Below are 18,164 nucleotides of genomic sequence, written 5' to 3'. Positions count from 1 at the left end.
CCAATGTCACTCCCATATTCTAGACCCATGTTTTCAAATTCCTGTCTATTGAACATCAAGCTTGACATGTCCTAAATTGAGTTCAACGTCTTTACTCCCCCTACCCCACCTCACTGCCTTTCCTCTTTCAGATAATGATGAAACCATCCACTGACTCATCAAGCCTTAGAGCCTTTTTTAACTCCTCCTTCCATTTCTCCCCACACACAGCCAACTAGTCACCAGGTTCATTGAGGTAAGCCTCCATAGAGTCATTCAAAGATGGAGTCCCTCTGATTCACTGTGTTCATGTACCTACCACCATTACTGGCCTGCTCATTCACATCCTCGTCTCCTCGTGACTGGACTCCCAGATAAGCCTCCTAGAGGGCACCCTTACCTTCTGTCTGTATTCTTTCCAGCCAATCCAACGCATCATTGTTTGATTGACAGTCCCCAAGGAGAGCTTTATCAAATTACTCCACTGCTAGAGAATTTCAAATCACTCCAGTGCCCACCAATGTAAGCATCAACTCCTCACCCTGGCACTCGGGACTCTCATAAACGCCATTATTTTTTCCATCATGTTGGGTTACTTAATTTCTCCCCCAAATGCATTTCACGCTGCTCCCTTCTAACCTCTGTCTCGTGTTGTTTCCTCTGCTAGACTTCCCCTCTCTTGATAGTTTACCCATCTGTCATGGGCTGGATTTTGTTCCTCTCAAAACTCATATGTTGAAGGCCTAATCCTCAGTATGTCAGAATGTGATTGTATTTGGAAATAGGACCTTTAAAGAGGTAATTAAATTAAAATAAGATCATTAGGGTGTGCTCTAATCTAAGATAGCTGGTGTCCTTTGAAGAAGAGGAGATTACAACACAGACACAGAGTAAAGGATGGCCATATGAGGACACAACCAGAAGGCAGCTCTCTGTAAGCCAAGGAGAGAGGCCTCAGGAGAACCCTACCCTGCCCATACCTTGATCTCAGACTTCCACTGTCCAGGGCTGTGAGAAAATAAATTTCTGTTCCTCAGTCACCTAGTCTGTGGTACTTTGCTGTGGCAACCCAAACAAACTAATGTACCATCTTCAAGGCCAATCTCTGTTTCCACCTTCTTCATGTGACATTTCTGTTCTCCCTCCCTGGGACCTGCATGACACTCTGCTTGGCTTATTTGCCTATCTACCCTCCTGGGTGAGGCATAAATCCCGCTTCGTTCTTCAGGACAGATGATGTTTTACTCATCTCTATCACCATCATCGCACCTAACTCAGAGCCTTGCATGTGGTAGGTGTTCAAAAAGCAGTTATTGGATTGTATTGAAAAAACGTATTGCAGAATAATTCACTTAAATATTACTGTAAAAAAAAGTAGAAAATGGATCACTGTAAGCAGTAATAAACATGTCATAATTTTTTTGTTTTTGGTATTCTCCAGGTACCAGGCATTTTCCTCTGATACTGAATATCCAAGAAAAGAAAGTTGTTAGGCAAACCAAAATAAATGTCTAGTCTTTTAAAAGTTTAAATAGCTAAGTAACTCCCTTTTTACATGGTAACGTGCTTTAAATCCACAACTAGTCAGTATGGCACAATGAAACAAACATTGATTTATGAGTAAGACTAATCTGGTTCCATGCTTGGCTCCACCATTTACTTCCTATGTAACCATTATCAGATTATTTCACCTCTCCAAGTCTGCTTCCTTATCTGTAAAATGGAAATGTCCATAACTACTTTATAGGATTGGCATAAGGATTGAATTACAAATAAGATTAGAGAAGCTGGATTGGAATCCCAGCTTTCGGCCATTTATCGGCTGAGTGACTTCTGACAACTTATTTAATCCTTCTAAGCCTTCATCTCCTCAATTATAGAAGGAGGATGATGGCAATAACAGTACCAAGCTAATAAGCCTGCTGAGAGAATTACTTGGGTATCTGAAACAGTAAATGTTCAATATATGTTAAGCGATACAATGTCAGCATTAAAGTGACTAATACAGAGCCTACCACATAGATAATATACAATAAATCATAGTAATATTATTACTTACACTAGGATGATTTACGTTAAAAACATAACTATGGTCATGAATGAAAAGTGGTTTTTTCCTTATACTCAGTCAATTGTACATTTTCTAAGGGAGAAGTTCAGTGTTTGAAGCAATTCAATCTTTTCCTGAGTGAAAATAGTTTTGAGCAACAGCATTGACAGAGCAATAGGTAGTCTCATCACTTTCCGTCCATTCTATTGTTGCCTTTGGTGCCTGGGGTTACCCCTCATTGCATGCAGCCAGAACTTTTACAGAGTCATTTCATGCAAAGGTAGACAGGAAGATAAAGCTGTTAGTGAAGCTAGTTCAGCTCCATGACAGGTGCCTTCTGAGGGAGTCCAAAATGGGCTGCTTCCCCACCCCAAAACACATGTATGTGGCTGGGTCCTTCCACGTGAAATAACAAGAGCAATTAGCCAGAAGAACACGGGGGAAGAACGCAGGGGGTGAGGGGGTGGGGGGGCGGTTCCAAACCAGGGAATAATAAAGAATATTTTTAAATTGTTTTTAATTTTATAAAATTTTATATCCCCCCCTTCTGGAATGGAATGGAAAGGAAAGGTATAAATGGACTATAATATTTTTCAGAAGTAGTACTTACATATATATATAGTATTAGCATGGAACTGTAAACCCTTTTCTTAAATCTTTACTATTTTGAAAATTCAACTGTGTCAAGCACGTAATAAAAGCTTAGTAAATATTCCTTGAATTTCAATTCATCAATAAATTCATATCTATTTCAATGACTTCAGGAAAAATAAACCTTATATAATATTATATTGGTGATCCTCAAAGAATCACCGGAGTGGAGAAGCAGATGCTCATTACAATTACTTAGTTAAAAAATAATAAATCTTGAGAAACAAATTTATTAAGTAAAAAAACACATTCATTCTGTACCTACCATATGCCAAGTAGGTTCTCAAAAAATAAAGATAAATTAGATTCTCTATCCTTTCAAGGTTGAAAAGATAAATCCTTCCCCAATCCAATGGACTCTTAATGCAAAGAGAATTAACTCTAGAAGGGCTCTGCTCCCTTTCTTCAATTTTCTCCCATGAAACAATGGAGCAGAGTGGAAAGAAAAGTGAAGTCAGGCTTCTGGGCATCTCTGTTGTGCTACATCTTCTCTTTTCCCCACTAGGGGTAGAAGGAGTGTCTTCTCAACTTTGTGGAGATTTCTGGAGTAAAACCTCAGAATCAAAGAATGCTGGAGCCAGAGGTCATCGTAGAGGTCTCCTTGCCCCATAGTTCTCAACCCCAGTTTCTAAATGACTGTGAGGGTCAATATACTCCTGCAGTTTTATATCTAGCTGAAAACCACTGATAGAGTCTATGGTTTTCCTTTTACAGGCAAGAAAGCAGGTTCACAGGAACACGGAAAGCTTGCCTAAAATCACAGTGGAAACTCGAATCCAGGTCTCCTTACTTCAAATACCAAACTTTCTTTAACCCTGGGATCCCAAGATGAGCTCTAGGAAGTCTGGTGACCCTTCCCAAAATTGTATGTAAAATTTGGATATGGGCGGGGTGCGGTGGCTCACACCTGTAATCCCAGCGCTTTGGGAGGCCAAGGCGGGTGGATCACGAAGTCAGGAGTTTGAGACCACCCTGACCAACATGGTGAAACCCCGTCTCTACTAAAAATACAAAAATTAGCTGGGCATGGTGGCGGGCGCCTATAATCCCAGCTACTCGGGAGGCTGAAGGAGAATCGTTTGAATCCGGCAGGCGGAGGTGGCAGTGAGCCAAGATCATGCCATTGCACTCCAGCCTGGGCGACGGGGAGAGACTCCGTCGCAAAAAAAGATATGCATGCCTGTGTACATTTAAATGAGATGAGGATCCATGGCTTTTGACAAATTCTCAAAAAAAATTAAAAACGGCCAGGCTCAGTGGCTCACGCATGTAATCCCAGCACTTCGGGAGGCCAAGGCAGGCGAATCACGAGGTCAGGAGATCGAGACCATCCTGGCTAACACGGTGAAACCCAGTCTCTACTAAAAATACAAAAAAATTAGCCAGGCGGGGTGGCGGGCGCTTGTAGTCCCAGCTACTCCGGAGTATGAGGCAGGAGAATGGTGTGAACCTGGGAGGCGGAGCTTGCTGTGAGCCGAGATTGCGCCGCTGCACTCCAGCCTTGGCGACAGAGAGAGACTCCGTCTCAAATAAATAAAGAAATAAAGAAATAAAAATATCATAAATTCAAATTTGCATTTGTTATTTCCCAGCAATTATAAGAAGTGTCTGGGTATAGTGAGCAGGATTGGCCATGTGTGACTGAGGGTTAGAACCCCACATAACGTGACTGGGGAGATGTGGTATGAGCCCCACTCTATAAGAACTCCCCAGTTTCCTCCCAAACTTTCGCCTGAAATTGCTTTGTGAGTTAACGGATTTCGTACTATTCAAATGCAGATGTCCCTGGGGAAACAACAGAAGTCTATGTCACATACAATAAAGTTGACATCATCATATTGCCTTCAAAAAGCTGTGGAGTAGCTGCAAGCAGATTTGAAGGATGGGGAAGGGACAGAGGCACTACAGGGACCCTATGCACTGAGGGATGGGAGAGCTCCACGGAGGAAGTGGCACAAAAATGGAGGTAGGTGGGCCTCAAAAACCTAAAGCACCATCCGGTTGCCGCCATGATATAACAGCAGAAGCGTACGGGCCCAGAGTTACCGCTGGTCCCAGTCAAGCGGCAGCGGCATGAGTTGCTGTTGGGAGTGGCGGGATCGGGCCCTGGAGCCGGGCAGCAGCGGGCGACGCCAGGAGCTTTGCTGCAAGCAGGACCTCCGAGGTGTTCCTTCCTTCAAGCCCCAATCATGCTGCTCTCTGGACATGAAGGGGAAGTATACTGCTGCCAAGTTCCACCCCCAACAGATCCACCTTAGCATCTGCAGGATTTGACCGACTGATATTGTTGTGGAATGTCTATGGTGACTGTGATAACTCTGCCATACTGAAGGAACACAGTGGAGCAGTGAGGGAACTGCATTACAACACAGATGGCAGTATGCTCTTCCCAGCATCCACAGATAAAACTGTGGCTGTGTGGGATAGTGAAACAGGCAAGAGGGTTAAAAGGCTAAAGGGACATACTTCCTTTGTGAATTCCTGTTATCTAGCCAGCTTGTTTGCACTAGCAGTGACGATGGCACAGTTAAGCTTTGGGACTCTGGAAGAAAGCAGCCATCTAAACATTTCAGAACATGTACCAGGTGTTAGCTGTGACCTTCAATGACACAAGTGATCAGATTATTTCTGGTGGAATAGACAATGATATCAAGGTCTGGGACCTGTGCCAGAACAAACTAACCTACACCATGACAGGCCACGCAGATTCAGTGACTGGCCTGAGCTTAAGTTCTGAAGGCTCTTATCTCTTGTCCAATGCAATGGACAATACAGTTCGTGTCTGGGATGTCTGGCCGTTTGCCCCCAAAGAGAGGTGTGTAAAGATAGTTTAAGGAAATGTGCACAACTTTGAAAAGAACCTTCTAAGATGTTCTTGGTCACCTGATGGAAGCAAAATAGCACCTGGCACAGCCGACAGGTTTGTGTATGTGTGGGATACCACAAGCAGGAGAATACTGTATGAGCTGCCCGGCCATGCTGGCTCCATCAATGAAGTTGCTTTCCACCCTGACTAGCCCTTCATCATCTCAGCATCGAGTGACAAGAGACTGTTGGGATATGGAATGGAAGACTCCAAGGCTACTTGTCTTTGAGACCTCAGACTGCATAAGTGACGTCAAATATGTATTGCCCAGGCTAGCACCCTTCCTTCAGATGACCATTACTGGCAAAAAACAGAGGAGGTAGTGGCCATATTCCAAAAGCCACGGCTATCCCATTTCACCAGGATGACTAAGGCAAGCTCCCCGTGGCCTCTAAAATCCACCTGCCTGATTTCAGGAACTGTTTTGTTTTTTGAGACGGAGTCACACTCTGTCACCCAGGCTGGAGTGCAGTGGCGCATCTCGGCTCACTGCAAGCTCCGCCTCCCGGGTTCATGCCATTCTCCTGCATCAGCCTCCTGAGTAGCTGGGACTACAGGCACCTGCCACCACGCCCGGCTAATTTTTTGTATTTTCAGTAGAGACAGGGTTTCACTGTGTTAGCCAGGATGGTCTCGATCTCCTGACCTTGTGATCCGCCCGCCTCAGCCTCCCAAAGTGCTGGGATTACAGGCATGAGCCACCGTGCCTGGCCTTCAGGGACATTGTATTTTCTTTTTTCTTTTTCTTTTTTCCTGTTTTCTAATGCCTGCCCAATGTGACAAATTTGCTGGTTGGGATTTTTTTTTATTTAGTAACTGGCTTGTATGATATTTTCTTTCTGTATTTCTCTAAGTGATTTTGTATTAAAAACATTTGTATTAAAAGCCTTAAAAAATAAAAAGCAAACAAACCCAAACAAATAAAAGCAAACAAAACCTCTGTTTTCTGTTGATGACAGTCCTGAGGGGTAAAAATCCAAACTCACTGCAAAAGATCAGAAGCCTCATGAGCTGACAATTTGGCTGAGACCACTCTAAGCCCTGTGACGTTCTCCACCAAATAGTTGAGTAGGTAAATAAATAAATATTGTGGCAGCCAGAGAAACACCATGTTTCCCTGAAGAATTCCACTTGTAGACTTGAGGAATAGTTCAACAACTAGCATCTGGTAAAGTTAGCTAGAAGCTGCCATATCTTCTAAAAGTGAAAGCTCACTGACAGATGCCCCCTCATTGGCAGCCCAAGCCCAGTCTTCCTGGTGCCTTTTTAGACCCCTGCATTGGTGGCTCCATGCCTCCTGATGGGAGGCTGAGCTGCTATGAGAACAAGAGGGTCAGTGGAAGCGACCACATTGGCTAAATATCAGCCCCTCCAGCTCTTCTCGACCTCAGGCACACTGATGTATGGGGTAGCTAACCAGCTTCAAAGAAAAGACCTAAAAAAGGACTTGGTAGGTATGTGGGTCCCTGATTTCCCATTGATACTTTGACTACAGGCTGGAACAGTCAGGGTGTCAGGGAAGGGCTCACCCATTCCTTAATGAGTAAAGAAGCATGGCATTCTCTGCTGGGAGAATTTTATTTTGCTGAATACTGTAGATCCTGCTAACTACCTACCCTTCTGATGGATGTTCACACAGCTAAAGAGCTCCTCCTGCTGAATTCTCATCAAGAAACTGGCTGCAGAAAGCAGCTCCTCCTTATAAGCTCTGCATGTAGCCCTCTGTCAGCTACATAATGTTTCTAATTCCTACCCAAGAACAAACCACTAAAAATTAATTATTGCTTGAAGGGAACAAAGAGAGAAAATACTAAGTGTTTAATTCCTAAAATTATTTTGAGTAAAATTGGAGATAAGAAAGCTAGCCTTGAGCAATATCTTTGTCCCCAAATGTATAATGTATTAGAGTTCTCTAGAGAACCAGAACTAATAGGAGGTAAACATAAAGAGATCATTACAAGGAATTTGTTCATACGATTATAGAGGCTTAAAAGTCCCATAATCGGTAGTCTCCAAGCTGGAGACCCAGGAAAGTTGGTGGTGTTGTTCCAGTACGAGTCTGAAGCCCTGAGGACCAGGAGAGCCAATGGTATATGTCACTGTCTGAGGGCAGAAGGCCAACGTCCCAGCTCAATCAATTGGGCAAAGAGAGTGAATTCTGCCTTCCTCCATCTTTTGTTCTATTCAGGTCCTCAACTGATTGGATGATGGCCACTCACATCAGGAAGGGCAATCTGCTTCACACAGTCCTCTGGTACAAATGCTGATCTCATTGGAAACACCCTTACAGACACACCCAGAAATAACATTGAAACAAACATCTGGGCACCCTGTGGCCCTGTCAAGTTGACATATAAAATTAACCATTGCATACAATTTGTTGCATTTTTTTTGTTACATAGAGTGTTAATAATACTGGATAAGAACTTAGAATTAATGCTGTCATTTAAAGATGGGGAAACTGAGGTCCCTAGAGAGGTTAAGGGGCTTGACTGAGAGACTCCCACTGACAGCTGGATAGACCTGGAAGTAAAACCCAGATGAACTATGCTATTTTCTTTCCTACTGACCACTGGACGGTAATTGCTCTTATTACCTGGAAGATTCATAACCCATTTCCAGTGTGTTTAACATTTTTAACTAATTAGTTAAAACTAGGAAGAGTTTCACTTACAGACATTGATTTTTTGTGTGTTTTTTAGACCCTCTTCTTCCCATTGTCTTATTACACCCTCACTCCCTCATCTCGGAAACACCCTGGTTAACTCACTGGCCATCTTGATAATGGTTCTGTTGCCCTGAGAGTGAAATCAGGGCTGAGCTTCTTAAGAAGAAAAGTGCTGAGTCAATTTCTACCCAATTTTGTGTCAGGGCCTTGTGACCAGGGTCCCTGCCCCTCTTAGACGGCAACACTGTCTGTCGACGGCAGTGACTTGAGGCATCCGACATTCAGATCTTCTTCCAGGCTTTTCTTTCTCTCCAGAGGAGAAGCTTTTTCTAAACACTTGCCAGATGCTTTCAATGAGCCTTACATGTCTTTCCCTAGAAGCAAAATGTTTAAGGTCCACAAGTGAATATAATACCCACACTGGCATCTCAAAGAAACTGCCTGATGACAGAAGGACCTTTACAGCCAGAGGTGTTAGCAAAGTTGTGTGGGGCCACATGGGTAGATTGGAACTGCTCTAGCTTAAAAGGTATTAGATGCCCTGGGCTCTCTCCATGGCTAGCAAAACCCAGCTCAGAGAGTATTCTCTGCCTGCAATATTCCCCTGGGACTTTCCAGGACCTATCTCAGTCCTTTGGCCTACGGTTTTATCCCCTTGTCTTGTCTACTCTATGACTTCATGCTGACTACCTCCAATTACCTAGAAAGGCGCCTATCTACTCTCAGTGGCCACTTGCCACTAACCACTGACCTGGGAATAAGTAACCAATCATGTCACCATCCTCATTCCCCTTTTTAAAATGCCATTTGATAGCCAGATGTGGCGGCTCACGCCTGTAATCCCAGCATTTTGGAAGGCCAAGGAGGGTGGATTGCTTGAGGTCAGGAGTTTGAGACCAGCCTGGCCAACATGGCGAAACCCTGTCTCCAAAAAAAGTACAAAAATTAGCTGGGTGTGGTGGCGAGTGCCTGTAGTCCCCGCTACTCAGGAGGCTGAGGCACGAGAATTGCTTGAGCCTGGGAGGCAGAGGTTGCAGTGAGCTCAGATTGTACCATGGCATTCCAGCCTGGGCAACAAAGCAAGACTCTGTCTCCAAAAAAAAAAAAAAAAAAAAAAAAATGCCATTTGAATTATGCAGAAGGGCAAGGCTTCAAAATTCTGTTATGAAACTCTGCTGTCCCTCTGTCCGTCACACATCCCCCACCAGAGGGACTTAGAGTGTGTTTGCTCATAGTATGTGGTTTAATAACAGCTTCTGATGAATACAGATACGAAGAAAATTGACAAGTTTATGTGTGAATCCACTGGGCATCAAATGCTCACCTTGTTCCTAGAGATTTTTCTTGGCATAATGCCAAGAAATATAAAACCCAGTCCTGTGTGCAGTTGAAATGCATTTAGAAGGTGTGTGTGATAAGATTTCTCATTAAAGAACACCCTTGGCTGATATACACAGCCTCAAATATATTTTAATCCCAGAAATCACTTGGTCAGATTGAATAATTACAAAGATACTAGAGAAGTCTGTGATTTGTAAAAATAAGCTTACAAAATGGAATCCACCAATAGGCTAGGCATTTTTGTCACTGATTTCAAAAGAAATTTTCAGGAACTGACTGTCCAGAGAAAGACAGTTGGTTATGTACTTAGAGATTAGAGGCCATGTAGTGTTTTAACTCTCTGGAGGGCGTAGGGGAAATGAAGAGCCCTCGAAATAAACACTTTGAACAGCACAGTACATTCGCATTGGAATCTTTCTTGCAATTGGCTTCTTAAAGCAGAAAATGTTATACAAATATGAAGAACTGCCTTCAGAGAAGACATATTTCACATTCCTGCCCTTTAATGGTCCTAATGATATAAAATTGGATAAAGTACATATTGCCACTAAATGAAAAGTATAAATCTCTTTCCCTCCTGCTATCCCAATTTCCCTCAAGGAAATTCTTTCAAGCACTCTGCTTTATATTTCATGCTAATTTCTCCATTGCCAAAGGACCACTGGGGAGAAATTCGTGTTTAAAATGTAGTCATATGGATTAGGATTCTTCAGGAAAGCAATTATTCAATGACATTTATAGAAGAGAGAAACCAATATAGACTATTCTTACTCTTACAATGGATGTTCCTGCAAGGGGTGACACAGGTTAAAATGATATAAATGGGAACTGATTTCAATTTGTGTGTGTGTGTGTGTGTGTGTGTGTGTGTGTGTGTGTGTGAAGTTTCTAACTACGAGCCGGTGCTCAGAGTTGACAGAAATGGTCTTAGGCAACATATTTAATTAACTATAAATTCTCATCCTTGTGTAGCTCACACAAAGGTAGACATACATAATTGGGTAAAAGCCCACTCACTGCCAAAAAGCAGTGTATATAATTCCTGGGTCAATTGAACAATTTGTTTCTCAGATGTATTCAACTGAAAAATTTGTCTTTGGATATTTATACCAAAACATACTAAAACCAAGAGTCAAAACATCATATTAGTTAACAGGAAATTGTTCTGCTATGTGCAGCAAAAGGGAATTGAAAACATTTCCAAATCAATCACACCACATAAATTTGGCCAAATATGAGTCCAACATATCATGACAAACTCCTCTTGTGGTCTTGCACTTTGCTTTACATTTGCTCCAATAGGACTCAATGTTTGGGGTGTGCACGCCAAGTAATGACATGAGACAGAAGTTGGGAGCATTATGGCTAACTGGAGCATGTTGGAAACCAAGGAGAGGCTGAATATTATTATATGTAACCCATGAATTGTAGGGAATGGTAGAACCAGGCTGAACCATGCACTGCAAAACAGGTGGCAAAGTTTGGATACAATTGTCACCAGCAATTTCCAAACAACAAATAGCTGATTGATGGGTAGTATGTATCATACCAAAACCCATATTTGCCCTTTCTGGAGCACGGCCAGGATGACGCTTCATTTTGTGGCTTAAACAGGACTTGGCAATTTGCAAATAATGACCTGTACCTCCAAGCTGTATTGGATGTAGTTCTAAGTATTCTTGGACAAGCATACTTTCCAACAGAAATTGTAGGTATCAACCACAGTAGTAGCCGGAATGCCAATAACTGCAGTTGCTGCTTTCTCTATGACTTCATAAAACCATAAGAATAGGTAAAGCCACATTTTCAGGGAAATGTTGCACTTAGGAAAAAAAAAAAACCGATTCCTTAGGAAGGGAAACCCATGACGATTGGCCCCGCAGACCCCATAGGAACAAATTGTTCAATTGATCCTAATTCCTCTCTTCATCCCAATTTGGAGAAGAGATTCAGCTGATCAGAAAACACAATGTGCTTGGCCCCAAGAGAAACAGGAAGCTGGGAAGCCTTCTGAGCCCAGAGAAAGGCCAGTCTCAAGATGAGTAGCCTTGGGCAGTAGAGGGAAAAAGGGCCTCTTTGGGAATATGATTGATCAGGGCACTGTGCTGAAAATGAACTTTGAACGAAACTGAAAGAAGACTGTATTAGTCCATTTTCACACTGCTATGAAGAACTACCTGAAACTGGGTAATTTATTAAAAAATGAGGTTTAATTGACTCACAGTTCTGCATGGCTGGGGAGGCTGCAGGAAACCTACAATCATGGCCGAAGGCGAAGGGAAAGCAAGCACATCTTATCATGGCAGAGCAGGACAGAAAGAGAGCAAGCGGGGGAAGCACCACATATTTTCAAACCGTCCGATCCCATGAGAACTCTATCACGAGACAGCACTAGAGGGACGGTGCTGACCATTAGAAACCACTCCCATGATCCAATCACCTCCCATCACGCTCCACCTTCAACATGTGGGGACTAAAATTCCACATGAGATATGGGTGGGGACAAAGAGCCAAACCATGTTAAAGACCAAATAGAAACACCCAGAGAGCCCATAAGGCAAGAACGGCTCAAGAAGGGAAATCCAAAGAGAACAAGAACAAAAACTGTTCTCTCAGTCATTCCTGACTAAATTTCTTGCCAGTTCCTTCCTGAGGAGGGTCCAAACATCACTGTTGAATATAATTAGGCTTAAAATCACCGCATAACATTGCATATGGTTTCCATTATATAGATTGAGCTCAAGCATTTCAACTCATTATTTTGCCATTTTCCTAAGGTCTTCAGCATAATAACCCCTGTAGATAAAGATATTGAGACTAAATGAGCTTTATTTGTCATTTGTTGCACTCAAGATTCTGACTGTGAGGGAGAGCTTATCAGGGAAATATTCCTTTAAAAATGTTGCTTTTGGGAACTTATTTATGTCTTAGGATACTATTAGATACAAGTGGATAATATGCAGATTTCTTAAGTGTAAAAAAATCAATTTAACAGTAAATTACAATAATAAATCATATAAAAATATTTCATATGATATAGCATCAAAGTGTTCATAGAAAATCATCCCTTCCCTTATTTCTACTGGAAAAGAAATTACAGCTGAAAGAACATCTTCATCAGAGTCATGGAGGCAAGAAGTGATTCTTTCAACAAGATTTTTACAGAAATGTGAAAGAAGTAACAGAAGTCCCTGGATGACTAAGAAACTGATCTAAGAACTTTTGTTTATCTGCCTTCCATTTCTCAGTACAAATTTCTTTGGAGCAAATGTCTACATTAGAGATCAAGTTTTTGGTAATTCTGCTGTCCTAAAAAGAAAACATCTCGCTGTTTTCTTGAGCTGATTTCTCAACAGCATCACTAGCTTCATGTGCACGTTGATGTTACAAAAAGCAAATATACTTCAAAAATTCCATTATTCAATACATTTTGATGTATCCATGTTGTATTGCTTAACATATAATAGGCACCAAATTTATATTCACTTGTTGAATGAATACATGGATTTTTAATAGATATGGTAGGTACTGTGCAAGACTCTGTGAAAAATATTTAGATGAATAAAATAATAATCACCATGTATTAGAGACTCTAAGATATATTTTTTATATTTTCACATTTCTAAACTGGAATGCTTCTTACAGCCTTTTAAATTTTTTAAATTTTAAAACCATATTCTTATTGTTGTCTCTTTAAATGATAATAGGCAGTGTGTTTCTTTCTTAACAGTACACAAATTACTGGTGTACCGTACAATTGATAGTATCTTCGGTTTGATAGATACTTTATATGCTGTATAGCTAATAGAGAACATGGTTTTTACACATTCAGGACTTACTTTTTTGGGGGGCGGTTGGGGGTGGGACAGAATCTCACTCTCTTACCCAGGCTGGAGTGCAGTGGCATGATCTCAGCTCACTGTAACCTCTGCATCCCGGGTCCATGCTATCCTCCCACCTCAGTCTCCTAAGTAGCTGGGACTACAGGCATGCACCACCATAGATGGCTAATTTTGGTATTTTTTGAAGAGACAGAGTTCCACCATGTTGCCCAGGCTGGTCTCTAACTCCTCAGCTTAAGCAATCCATCCACCTCAGCCTCCCAAGGTGCTAGGATTATAGGCATGAGCCACCATGCCCAGCCAGGACTTTCAAACATATAAGAAAGTATAGACAGCATTCTGTCCAACCCCTCTCATTTAATAGATATCAAAAATGAGATCCTAAGAGGCTGTGCCCCAAATAACTCAGCTGCTCCATGGAAATGCTAGAACTAAAGCACAGTTTTTCTGACTCTTGGCTGAATATCCCACACCATATCACCTTATACTACAAAAATCTTATAATTCAATCTCAATCTCCACTTATTTTTGTTGTTGTTAAAAAGTTTGTTGAAACTGGCTGTTTCGTTTTCAATAAACATCATATTTTATACATGTCAATGAGTTTTTCCTCAAAGTAAGCACCTTTAAAAATGATATTTTTATTCTATTGATGTTGTCATAGCACAAAACACCCTTGGGGTTTGTTTTAGGTCATCTTCAGAGAAAGCTTATTGGTTAAAAAAGAAACCCAATGTTCTTGCTTAAAACAGTAGCACTGTCGCTTCCCAGAGGTTATTTCAGAAATTTCCAGAAGTGATTTGATCATAACAATAACTCTATTGCCACTGTCATGTAGTGGGTGTGGCTTGGGGACCAGCTCATGCCTCGTAACTGTAGATGGAATCTCCTCCTTTCCCATTCCCTACTCCTTCAGCCCTTGCAAAAAGTCTCACACGCCACCGTCTGATAGACATGCCAGCCCACACATCCACACCCTCAAGCTTGGCCACCTGTGGTCTGGGGCACTGTCCACTCTCAGAGGAAGAGATCTAAAGAGGCTGTGTAAGTCATTCAGTGAGGGAACACCAGAATTCTGGGTATGTGGACATGGTGGTGCAGAAAGGGGATGCAGATAGCTGGGCACATCCCTGGGGTCCCATGGACTCTGTCTTGTTGGAGCCAGAGTAGGGTGCTGGACTTCTAGAGCAGCACTGTTCAGGGATGGAGACTTGTTGCCCTTCAGGGACAGTCTAGCACAACCAAGAGGTGCCCATGTCCAGGATGACTTCAAATGTCCTGCCACACTAAACCTCCATAAACATCAACCGGTTCCTACAAATCCTCAAAAGCCTTTGCAAAACGTTACATGAAAAGCCCAATCATCTAGGAGAATTTTATTAGAAGGGGAGATGCTTAAATGGAATACAATCCCTTATCATAAAATTGTTGACCAATTTATTCACTCCATACATTCTACCAATTCCATTAGACATTTAGCTGAAACAGTCTGTACAATAGTACAATTACCACAAAAGCAAAGAGAATGTTTGCAAACAGTTAACAAATGAAATCTGGAAATGCTTTAAAAGATGTAAACCCATATAAGAAGCACTGAGATCTTGCTGACTTTCATGAATAAGGGCTGTTTTAAAGTACACCATATATTGCCTACCTGTGTGTGTGTGTATGTATGTATTTTTTTAATTTGTCTAGCACAATGATAAAAATAACATGTTTACATTTGTTTTGGGATTGCGCATTCTTAATTTGTTAGTATCTCTCTAGTGCTACTACACAGTTTCTTTATAGCTCCTTATATTACTGTTCGTTTTCAAGTGCATCCTCTGCTCCCCTGTTCCTTTTCAAAGATAAGATTTCTAGAGCCTTTTTATGTATTAAAAACTGAGTGTGTGCCTCCACAGACCTTGGAACTTTCAGAAAAGAGAGATGTGCTGCCTCATCTCTGCCTCATGCCCATGGCATGACACTGAGAATTGTTTTCAACACTACACTTAACAGTAAAGCACAGCATATCATCTGAGACATTAGTCTTTCTCCTTACTTCTGCTGTGTATCGTGGCATATTACTTTCCCTTAAGTAAGGCCATTTCTTTCTCTTGTAATATACAAATGTTCGCTGAACATCTGAATATGGAAAAAATGAGAGGCCCAACCTCCAGCCAGAAATCAGGTGATTCACACACCCCAGTTCCCAACATCGCAAAAGGCTTTCTTTTGCACATGAGCACAGCCTTAGAATCCCTTACACACCTTCCAAGAACTGCTCTGTGATCCAACAAGAAGGCAGAGATGCCCTTGTGAGAACACAGTAAACAAGTCCCCAATTCAAGGAGATTCAAAATGGTGAGAATTAATCATTTACATTTGAAAAGTGAGAACTAATTATTTACATTGAAAAGAAAAACCAGGAGAGCTCAGAGGAACAAAACGGAATAAAGCCGCAATACAGATATAATGTTAAAGATAAATACATATAAAAACACTAACTATAACAAAACATCATTTGCTTAGAAGGGAAAGGCAAATGTAATATAAAAGATCTGTAAGCAAATTAAGGTGTTGATCAATGGAGTAAAACTTCATGCTATCTTTTATTAGTTAGGGGTATTGACTCAATACATGAAACACAGTAATGCTGATTGTGGAGACTGCTCCCTTCTTCAGTCTCCTCTGCTTTGTTCATCTAAGCTCTGCCTCCCTCTTCTCTGAAACTGCCAGACTGAGCACAGAGCAAGACCTTTGGTGCAGGTCTGCAAACTGCACATCAATGACCACACACAATGTCACAGGCCTGGGTCCATCAGTTAGCAGCAAACTCACCACTCTGTTTCTGTTTATAGTCCAGTTTACAGTATAATGCTCTACCCACTTATTTGCTTTCATTAGGATCTTCTTTCAACATCAAAAGCATTTTAGACATCATCCCCAGTAACAAAAATGTAAACAGCAGTACAGCTTTTCAATTCTTCCTATTTAAGCACTTGCAATCCATTTCTATTCTGAATGCAAGTAAAATTTATTTTCCCTTTTGCTGGGCTAACTACAAAAAGAGATGGAGTGTCTTAAAATAAAGCACAGTGGTATAAAAAGAAGAGAAAGTTTTAATGAGAAACATATTGTAAAAAGAGTCCTGAGCCCTAGATCTCCATCACTGGTACTGAGGCCCGGACCAGGCTAAACAACATCTTTTTCAATTTGGACAGGGAAAACACCCAAACTGACAAAATCCAGCATGTTTTTCTCCCTGAACAAACATCATAATTCCTTCACGGATCTTTTGTGTTACATTTGCCTTTCTTCTGGGCAAATAAATAGCTGATGCACCAGACATCACACTATTTGCCAGGAAAACAAAATGAGTAAGAACATGGTCTCTCCCTGCAGGCAGCTTCAAGTCTAGTGAAAGAGATGGTCATGTACACAAATAATTAAAAACAGGGGCATGTAGGGAGGAATGAAGCCAATGGGACACTGATGGAAAAATGATCAATTCTTCTCAAGAGAGTGGCCTCATTGGCAACATCTAAACCTTCTCTGCTTGTATACAGAATGATGTGAGGATCAAATGGGGTATAATATATTGAAAAGCACTTTGAAAGGTACAATGCTCTCTTATTCTCTCAAGCATTCACCTTACATTTTCTGCCTCTCTTATTTAGTCACATCTAAACCATAAAGTTAGGCAAACCATCAACAGGCAGAGGGGAGGAGGGAGGCCAAGTCATTCTTCATATTATCCAGATTACTTCATTGTATTTATGTAATTGATTCTGAAAGGCACCACTCCCTGTAGCCAGTGGGTTAAGAAACAGTTAGAACTGAGAAGGATAGTATGCAAGACTTTGCAGTCTTGATGCCTAGCATTAACTCTTGCATATTAGTATGCACCAGCATCCAACTCCTCAGTTGGAAGACAGGATAAAAAGCAATGAATCACCTTGTAGATCATCAAGGTTGTATCCACACTAAATGAATCTTCATGCCATGGCATCCGTGCAACATTTGGACTTGATTTATAATTCTGTACAAAGTTTGCCATTGCCACAAAAGGTAATGAATTAACAAGATAAAAGTTGACTTAAAGTGCTTCTTCATCTGTGTTTACACCCAGCAAAAGGTTATGGCTGGAAATGAATCAACAAGAATAAAGACAAAATTCATATATCTCTTATCATAAGATTCAGCTGGTGCCAGGAATGTGCTCATTGCAGAAATTTAATCACCAAGACCAAGATGCTTCTCAGTAACTTGAATAATAGCTGAATATACAGAAGAGCATACATCAAAATGTTTTTAGGTGAGGTATGTCCTGACATCTTTTCCATAACTGAGTTTTATTTACAAGTTACTAACTCAACTGCACTGCCAGATAGTAATCTCATTCTTATTGATCATAACTCCTACACATTCACTGTGAGGTTGACATTGGGTAACAACCAGAGGTCCCACTATCTAGCATGACTCAAGGTAAGGGGACTATGTGGCATTTTTTTAAGTGCCACAGCTCACTGGAAAACTTATTAAAAAATCCATAAAACAAAGACAACCTTAAGGATGTTGAATCTGAGATTTTTGCCTTGAGTTGTATTTTATAATCCCCATCTCTTTTATTGGATGATGAGGCTGTTTTATATCTGCACTGCCCAGCACAGTAGCTACTAGCCTCATATGGGTATTCAGCACTTGAGATATGGGTAATGCCACTGACGAAACTGAATTTTTAATTTACTGTTAATTTAAATTAGCTACATGTGACTACTGGCT

General features: G+C 41.3%; 1 protein-coding gene and 1 pseudogene across 3 annotated transcripts in view; one reads left to right on the top strand and one right to left on the bottom strand.

Annotated features, from left to right (window-relative positions):
* The window catches only part of KCNAB1 (potassium voltage-gated channel subfamily A regulatory beta subunit 1), a 494,315-nt gene that overhangs the window by 355,288 nt on the left and 120,863 nt on the right, over positions 1-18,164 (bottom strand). The window lies entirely within an intron of this gene.
* On the top strand, positions 4,690-5,775 carry LOC109026088 (U5 small nuclear ribonucleoprotein 40 kDa protein-like; annotated as a pseudogene).

Source organism: Gorilla gorilla, chromosome 2 (assembly GCF_029281585.2).
Source record: "Gorilla gorilla gorilla isolate KB3781 chromosome 2, NHGRI_mGorGor1-v2.1_pri, whole genome shotgun sequence".
Lineage (NCBI taxonomy): Eukaryota > Metazoa > Chordata > Mammalia > Primates > Hominidae > Gorilla > Gorilla gorilla.
The sequence above is the reverse complement of the archived record's forward strand: the minus strand, read 5'-3'. Positions and strand labels throughout refer to the sequence as shown.